General features: G+C 40.6%; 1 pseudogene; it reads right to left on the bottom strand.

Moving 5' to 3' along the window:
* Nucleotides 1-3597: 3597 nt before the first annotated feature.
* On the bottom strand, nucleotides 3598-4731 carry LOC100138519 (RNA-binding motif, single-stranded-interacting protein 2-like; annotated as a pseudogene).
* Between the last annotated feature and the right edge of the window lie 4180 nt (nucleotides 4732-8911).

Below are 8911 nucleotides of genomic sequence, written 5' to 3'. Positions count from 1 at the left end.
GACAGGGAGGCCTGGCGTGCTGCGATTCATGGGGTCGCAAAGAGTTGGACATGACTGAGTGACTGAACTGAACTGAACTGAACTCTAATTTTCTTGAAGTGATCTCCAGTCTTTCCCATTCTATTGTTTTCCTCTATTTCTTTGAATGGTTTGCCTTGGAAACGAACAGATATCATTCTGTCGTTTTTGAGATTGCATCCAAGTACTGCATTTTGGACTCTTTTGTTGACCATCATGGCTACTCCGTTTCTTCTGAGGGATTCCTGCCCGCATTAGTAGATATAATAAGATATAATGAGAAGACTCTACACATGGACATCACCAGATGGTCAACACCGAAATGGAAAAGCTCAACACAGTCAGAAAAACAAGACTGGGAGCTGACTGTGGCTCAGATCATGAACTCCTTATTGACAAATTCAGACTTAAATTGAAGAAGGTAGGGAAAACCACTAGACCATTCAGGTATGACCTAAATCAAATCCCTTATGGTTATACAGTGGAAGTGAGAAATAGATTTAAGGACCTAGATCTGATAGATAGAGTGCCTGATGAACTATGGAATGAAGTCCGTGACATTGTACAGGAGACAGGGATGAAGACCATTCCCATGGAAAAGAAATGCAAAAAAGCAAAATGGCTGTCTGGGGAGGCCTTACAAATAGCTGTGAAAAGAAGAGAAGCGAAAAGCAAAGGAGAAAAGGAATGATATAAGCATCTGAATGCAAAGTTCCAAAGAATAGCAAGAAGAGATAAGAAAGCCTTCCTCAGTGATCAATGCAAAGAAATAGAGGAAAACAATAGAATGGGAAAGACTAGAGATCTCTTCAAGAAAATTAGACATACCAAGGGGACATTTTATGCAAAGATGGGCTCAGTAAAGGACAGAAATGGTATGGACTTAACAGAAGCAGAAGATATTAATAAGAGGTGGCAAGAATACACAGAAGAATTGTACAAAAAAGATCTTCACGACCCAAATAATCACGATGGTGTGATCACTCATCTAGAGCCAGACATCCTGGAATGCAAAGTCAAGTGGGCCTTAGAAAGCATCACTACGAACAAAGCTAGTGGGGGTGATGGAATTCCAGTTAAGCTATTTCAAATCCTGAAAGATGATGCTGTGAAAGTGCTGCACTCAATATGCCAGCAAATTTGGAAAATCAGCAGTGGCCACAGGACTGGAAAAGGTCAGTTTTCATTCCAATCCCAAAGAAAGGCAATGCCAAAGAATGCTCAAACTACTGCACAATTGCACTCTTCTCACACGCTAGTAAAGTAATGCTCAAAATTCTCCAAGCCAGGCTTCAACAATATGTGAACTGTAAACTTCCAGATGTTCAAGCTGGTTTTAGAAAAGTTAGAAGAACCATAGATCAAATTGCCAATATCCACTGGATCATGGAAAAAGCAAGAGAGTTCCAGAAAAACATCTATTTCTGCTTTACTGACTATGCCAAAGCCTTTGACTGTGTGGATCCCAATAAACTGTGGAAAATTCTGAAAGAGATGGGCATACCAGACCACCTGACCTGCCTATTGAGAAACCTATATGCAGGTCAGGAAGCAACAGTTAGAACTGGAGATGGAACAACAGACTGGTTCCAAATAGGAAAAGGAGTACGTCAAGGCTGTATATTGTCACCCTGTTTATTTAACTTATATGCAGAGTACCTCATGAGAAACGCTGGACTGGAAGAAGCACAAGCTGGAATCAAGATTGCTGGGAGAAATATCAATAACCTCAGATATGCAGATGACACCACCCTTATGGCAGAAAGTGAAGAGGAACTAAAAAGCCTCTTGATGAAAGTGAAAGTGGAGAGTGAAAAAGTTGGCTTAAAGCTCAACATTCAGAAAACGAAGATCATGGCATCTGGTCCCATCACTTCATGGTATATAGATGGGGAAACAGTGGAAACAGTGTCAGACTTTATTTTTGGGGGCTCCAAAATCACTGCAGATGGTGACTGCAGCCATGAAATGAAAAGACGCTTACTCCTTGGAAGGAAAGTTATGACCAACCTAGATAGCATATTCAAAAGCAGAGACATTACTTTGCCAACAAAGGTCCGTCTAGTCAAGGCTATGGTTTTTCCTGTGGTCATGTATGGATGTGAGAGTTGGACTGTGGAGAAGGCTGAGTGCTGAAGAATTGATGCTTTTGAACTGTGGTGTTGGAGAAGACTCTTGAAAGTCCCTTGGACTGCAAGGAGATCCAACCAGTCCATTCTGAAGATCAGCCCTGGGATTTCTTTGGAGGGAATGATGCTGAAGCTGAAACTTCAGTACTCTGGCCACCTCATGCGAAGAGTCGACTCATTGGAAAAGACTCTGATGCTGGGAGGAATTGGGGGCAAGAGGAGAAGGGGACGACAGAGGATGAGATGGCTGGATGGCATCACTGACTCGATGGACGTGAGTCTGAGTGAACTCCGGGAGTTGGTGATGGACAGGGAGGCCTGGCGTGCTGCGATTCATGTGGTTGTGAAGAGTCGGACACGACTGAGTGACTGAACTGAACTGAACTGATTTCTTTGAACTGATCACTAAGAAAGGCTTTCTTATCTCTCCTTGCTGTTCTTTTGAACTGTGCATTCAAATGGGTGTTCAGTTCAGTTCAGTCACTCAGTCATGTCCGACTCTTTGTGACCCATGGATTGCAACCACCCAGGCTTCTTTGTCCATCACCAACTCCTAGAACTTGCTCAGACTCATGTCCATCGAGTCAGTGATGCCATCCAACCATGTTATCGTCTGTCACCCCTTTCTCCTCCTGCCCTCCGTCTTGCATCAGGGTCTTTTCCAATGAGTCAGTTCTTCACACGAGGTGGCCAAAGTATTGGAGTTTCAGCTTTAGCATCAGTCCTTCCAATGAACACCCAGGACTGATCTCCTTTAGGATGGACTGGTTGGATCTCCTTGCAGTCCAAGGGACTGTCAAGAGTCTTCTCCAACACCACAGTACAAAAGCATCGATTCTTTAGCCCTCAGCTTTCTTTCTTTTTTTTTTTAACCATTTATCATTTATTTATTATTATTACTATTATTATTATTTTTACAGTCCAACTCTCACATCCATACATGACTACTGGAAAAACCTTATGGATATCTAATTGCTCCAGTATTTCTTTAACCAGGCTGAGGCTTGTGAAAACTGATGGCCAAGTGTTCATCCTTAGTAGGGCCCACACACCAAGGAGCTATATTCCTAGTCAGTTCTCTGGAATCTGGAGCCTCAACATCTCCAAGAATTCATTTATAGTCAACAAAGTTGGGGTGGGAAATCCACTGTTACTTGTTAAACTGGAAAAAGTAGATCCTATGGTCTGCGGGAACATCTACTGTCACTCAATTTTGCTGGCTGCTCTTGATTGAAAAATTAGAAGAAGGCAGAAGGATGTACTGGGAGATGTAAGTTCCTTGTATAACTACAGCTGTTGGCATATATGTGGCCATGCTGCTGAAGTAGAGGCAGTCCAATTGCTGGGTAAAATGTCCCATCATGGAGGAGGGCTGGAAAGAAATGGGATGACCCATTCCTGGTGTCAGAACTGAACCTGAAGATTACATGAGGTGTGACTGGTGGTGCTTTCAAGATAGGTTGGGTACTTGTGGAGGAGATGTCTGAGTTACTCTCTGATATGAAGACACAGGAGATGGAAGATATGGGGACAGTACAGATTAAGCAAGCCTTCTGTTGGGGGTGATGTAAGACCCAATATGAGGAGCTGTGGTGGGGTCAAAGGTCAAAGCCATACCACTCACGTTTCCATCCCTTAGCAAGGCCCATTCATTTTGCAACTTTCCTTGGTTCTGTCATTTTTTTGACTCCTATCAGCAAATCTGTACATCAAAGGATCAGATGGGGCTGATACTCCAGAAGGTGTCTTAATATATTTTCTACTAAAGTGGGTGATGATGGGTGCATGAAAACCGATGGCCAAGAAGTTCTACACTTCTCTGTGGATTCCATCCTTGCAAACCCAACCCCTCTGCGGGTCCCACTGGTGTCTCAAATGATTCAAGTAGAGATAAACTGACCAAAGGGCTTCAGCATTCCCTCCAGTGTTTGCTCATCCATCGACAATGGGAAGTTTGAGATGTATAAATTTGTGGGGTCCTGCTCCTGTTGCTTTGCCATCTAGGCCTGTACACCACTGGCTTTCAGTGCTGGTACAGCTTTCTGTGTTGTTGAGGGACTGTCAAAAAGCTTTAGCCTTTGCATTTGTTTGTGGTCTTGCCCAGTATGGCCTTAGTGGAGACAATCTTGCCATATGACTCACATGGACTAGGTCCTGGTCCTTAGTTCTTGGCTGTTCTCCCCAGACATAGAGATCGATTTTACTCTGTTGGTCATTAACAAATGCTCTCACTCACTGCTGCTGTTAGGGGTACTCTTGCTTGGTGGTGCCATTTGCTGAGACAATGGCACACATGACCAACCTGAAATTTATGCCCAAGCTGAAGCTCATACGGTTGGGATGTTCACTTCAGCTGTCCCTGAGCAACACCACGTGCTGCAGACTTCTATGTTTGTTCAACCTCCAAGCTGCCCGTGAGGCGGGGTACTGAAGGTTAGTTCTGGCCTTAGAATGTCAAAGATCACTAAGAGGCCTCTTGAACAGGGCTCACTCTTATCTGATCATAGAGAAGTACTGCTCTCCCCTTCTCTAGGAATTCTGTCATTCTGATGCTGCCATATCCTGGGCCTTTGCAACTGCCCCGCCTCAGCTTTCCTGCCCTCTGCCCCTAGTAGCATTTTGAAAAATTATTGAGAATTGTATACATAGAAAATCATATAAATAGAAAAGAATTTACTGCTTACTTTCTATTTTTAGAAAGCTCTTTTTTATTTCTTTTTCTCTTTTGTTACACTGTCCAGGAACTCCAGGGCAACACTGAATAGGAGTGGTGAGAACGGATGTCCCTGTCTTTCTGATCTTAAGAGGAAAGTATTAACCATGATGTGAGTGGTAGGTGACTTTCTCTTTCACCCAAGAATCCTTTAGAAGTTGTGGGTTTTTTTCCTAGCTTTGAAGGTGTTTTGGAGGAGCCCCACTTTTTATTACTGATTTTGAGCTTTAAGCCATTATAGTCAGTGGTCATGACCTGTATTATATAAAAAACTTGGAACTTGTTGAGGTATTTCTTGTAGCCTATTATAGGCTTTTAGTTTAAAGATATTCTACCTATGTTTTAAAAGAATGGGTATTCTCTCCCCAGAGTTCACAGTTGGGCTGCTTTGCAAGCCCAAACCTCTTGTTTTGTAAAACTAGATCTCATTTAGTTCAGGAGTTATCCCCGTCCTGGGAAGGATGATGACTTTGGTTATGCCAAGGCATTGACATGGGAATGTTTCATCTTCGGTCATCTTTCATCTTGCAGATGTGCATGGACACATTCTTACTTTAATGGGATGCTGGTCATTCACTTCCACTGGTCTCTGGGCTCCATTTGGCTTCTCAGAGATATTCTCCTGGGGAATTCAAGCTGCCCTCAAGCACACCATCAATATGCCCAACACCAGTACACTTGCTAGTACCTATGGGGAAACTGGTTTTGATACTTTATGCCTACTTATTCTAGAAAAGGGAGTGTATTTCCATGTAGCTCTCATGTACAACACTTTTGTGGGGGCCTGGCTCCCCACAGCAACAAGGCACAGGGGCCTTCTGAGAGCTGTTCTGAGATCTATCTCTCTTGTCTTCCCTCTGTCATGCGCTCCTCAAGTTCAGACAACCTTTCCATGCTCTAAATGTAGAAGGGGATAGAATTATTTTAATTTGGAAAGAAAATAGATTTTTATATTAGACATATAAACATTTGGTGAAATACAGTTTTGTTACCTTCATAAAGATTAGATTAAATATTTTATTATAATGAAATAGACATAGTTTAAAATCTAACATTTTAAACCATTTAAAGTGTAAAGTTCAGTGGCATTAAATACACTCATAGTGTTGTGCAACCATTACCACGATCCATCTCCAGAACTTTTTATCTTCCCAAACTGAAACTCTGTCCACATTAAACTAACTCCCTATTTCCTACCTCCCCTTGCCCTAAGTAACCACTGTTCTACTTACTGTCCCTATGAATTTGCCTGTTGTAGGGATCTCATATGAGTGGAATCATACAGTATTTGTTCTTTTGTATCTTGCTTATTTCACTCAGTATAATATTTTCAAGGCTCATCAATATTTTTGTTGTTGTTCAGTCACTCAGTCATGTCTGACTCTTTGTGACCCTGTAGACTACAGCATGCCAGGCTTCTCTGTCCTTCCCTATCTCCTGGAGCTTGCTCAAACTTATGCTCATTGAGTTGGTGATGCCATCCAACCATCTCATCCTCTGTCACCCCCTTCTCCTCAGGTCCTCAATCTTTCTCAGCATCAGCGTTTTTTCCCAATGAGTTGGCTTTTCACATCAGGTGGCCAAAGTATTGGAGCAGAATGTATCAAAATTTGGTTCATTTTTAACACTGGGTCTACACTGTTGTTAAAGACTTTCAATGAAATCTGAATTTTGATTTTTGTGTTTTTCATTTTTGGAAGTTTTATTTGGTTCTTTTAAATCTCTGTCAAATTTATAGTTTCCAGTTGTTGTAGAAATTTACAAGCCTGGTTTTACCCCCTTGAATATAATAAGGATATTTGTTTTACAATTTACATTTGTCTTACTGAAGATCCAAGTATTTGGATTTTTTCAGGTCTGTTTTTCTTTTTTATTTAAAAAAAATGTTTAGTGTTTAAAATCCTTTGGCAGGAATAATAGCTTTCAGTTGCTAATTATTTGGAATTCCATACCTTTCCCTGCTATAACTTTTAATTTTATGAAAGTATTTTGAAAGTCTGGAATGTGATTCAGGTTAGCTTATCTATACCAGATGAGTTCTTTTTGGAAGGACTGACAGAGTAAATTAATTAAAACAAGGAAAAAGACAGAAATAGAGAAAGGAAGAAAGGAAAGAAAGAAGGGAGAGAGGAAGAAAGGGAAGGAGGGAGGAAGGAAGGGAGGGAGGAGAAGAAGGAAGGGAGGGAGGAGAAGGAGGAAGCAAGAAAAGAAACTCTTAGAATGGAGTATTCAATAATTGTTCTTTTGTTTCAAATATACTTTTGATGTTTTGTAATTTTCTGCATGAAACTTTTGGTGTTTTTTCAGCATTATTTTAGAATCTAAACATTTAGGAAAAAAATAATGTTTATATATAATGAAAATAACATTAGTATCTTCTATTCCAAAGCATCTGCACCCTTTGAGGACATTAATATCTTCATTACCTACCAAAGAATACTGTTTCTTCTATTCCTACATTATTCTCCTTTATTCTCTCTCCAAAATAGTTTATATCTAGTATAGTGTAGCTTATGTACAATCTTTGAAAACTTTACAATTCAAAAACTTTTGCCTGATTTGCCTAATTATTGCCATTTCACTGCCTTAGAACAGAGGCAAATGTAACATGACCTGTGGGTCTTATCTAGCATTTCACTTTCTACTTTAAGGTTTTACTGAAACACAGCTATGCTAACTTCTTTATTCAAATGTTGCTTTAGGCTATTTTTGCCTACAATGGCAGAACTGAGTTGTTGTGACTGAGACAACGTGACACACAAACTGTAAAATATTTTTTATCTGGCCCTTCACAGAAAAAGTTTGGAGATTCCTTCTTTAAAGGATTGTTGGCCACTGTATCTTACTAATTGTGGAGGGCTGAGTACTTCCTTTCCCGGATTTTTCAATTTTTAGAGAAGTATGGTTGAAATACAATATTATTGGATTGGCCAAATGCTTCATTCAGGTTTTCCTGTAAGATGTTACTAAAAAACCTTCACAAACCTTTTTGGCTAACCCAATATATTAATTTCTGGTGTACAACATAGTGGTTCAATATTTTTAAAGATTACACCCACTTAAGGTATTTACAGATTAATGGCTTTATTTTCTGTGCTTTACAATATATCCTTGTTACTCATTTATTCTATACATGGTAGTTTGTGTCCCTTTATCTCATACAACTGTCTCCGCTGTCCCCCTCCCCTCTCACCACTAGTAATCACTAGTTTGCTCTCTATATTTTAGATTCCACATATAAGTGATAACATAGAGTATTTGTCTTTCTCTGACTTATTTCACTAAGCATTATACTATCTAGGTCCATCCATGTTCCAAATAGCAGAATTTCATTCTTTTTTTATGACTGAGCAATAGTCTATTGTGTGCGTGTGTGTGTGTGTGTGTGTATATAAAACATATCTTCTTTATCCACTCATCTGTTGATGGGTACTTAGATTGCTTACCTACCTAGGATAATGTAAATAATTCTATGAACATTGGTGTTCATGAATCTTTCCAAATCAGTGTTTTTATTTTCTTTGAATATATGCTCAAAGTGGAATTACTGGATCATTGGTAGTTCTACATTTAGTTTTTTAAGGAACTTCCATACTGTTTTCCATAGTGGATGCACCAACTTACAATTCCACCACATGTACTGAAGTTTCTTTGTCTCCACATCCTTCCCAATATTTGTTATTTGTAGACTCTGATCGGAGAAGGCAATGGCACCCCACTCCAGTACTCTTGCCTGGAAAATCCCACGGACGGAGGAGCCTGGAAGGCTGCAGTCCATGGGATCGCTGAGATGGGATCGCTGAGAGTCGGACATGACTGAGTGACTTCACTTTCACTTTTCACTTTCATGCATTGGAGAAGGAAATGGCAACCCACTCCAGTGTTCTTGCCTGGAGAATCCCAGGGACGGGGGAGCCTGGTAGGTTGCTGTCTATGGGGTCGCACAGAGTCGGACATGACTGAAGTGACTTAGCAGCAGCAGCAGCAGACTTCTGATAATAGGCATTTTGACAAGTGAGAGGTGATGCCTCACTATGGTTTTGCTTTACAT

This window comes from Bos taurus, chromosome 7, assembly GCF_002263795.3.
Source record: "Bos taurus isolate L1 Dominette 01449 registration number 42190680 breed Hereford chromosome 7, ARS-UCD2.0, whole genome shotgun sequence".
In the NCBI taxonomy this organism is placed as follows: domain Eukaryota; kingdom Metazoa; phylum Chordata; class Mammalia; order Artiodactyla; family Bovidae; genus Bos; species Bos taurus.
This window is presented reverse-complemented; position numbering and strand designations above follow the sequence as displayed.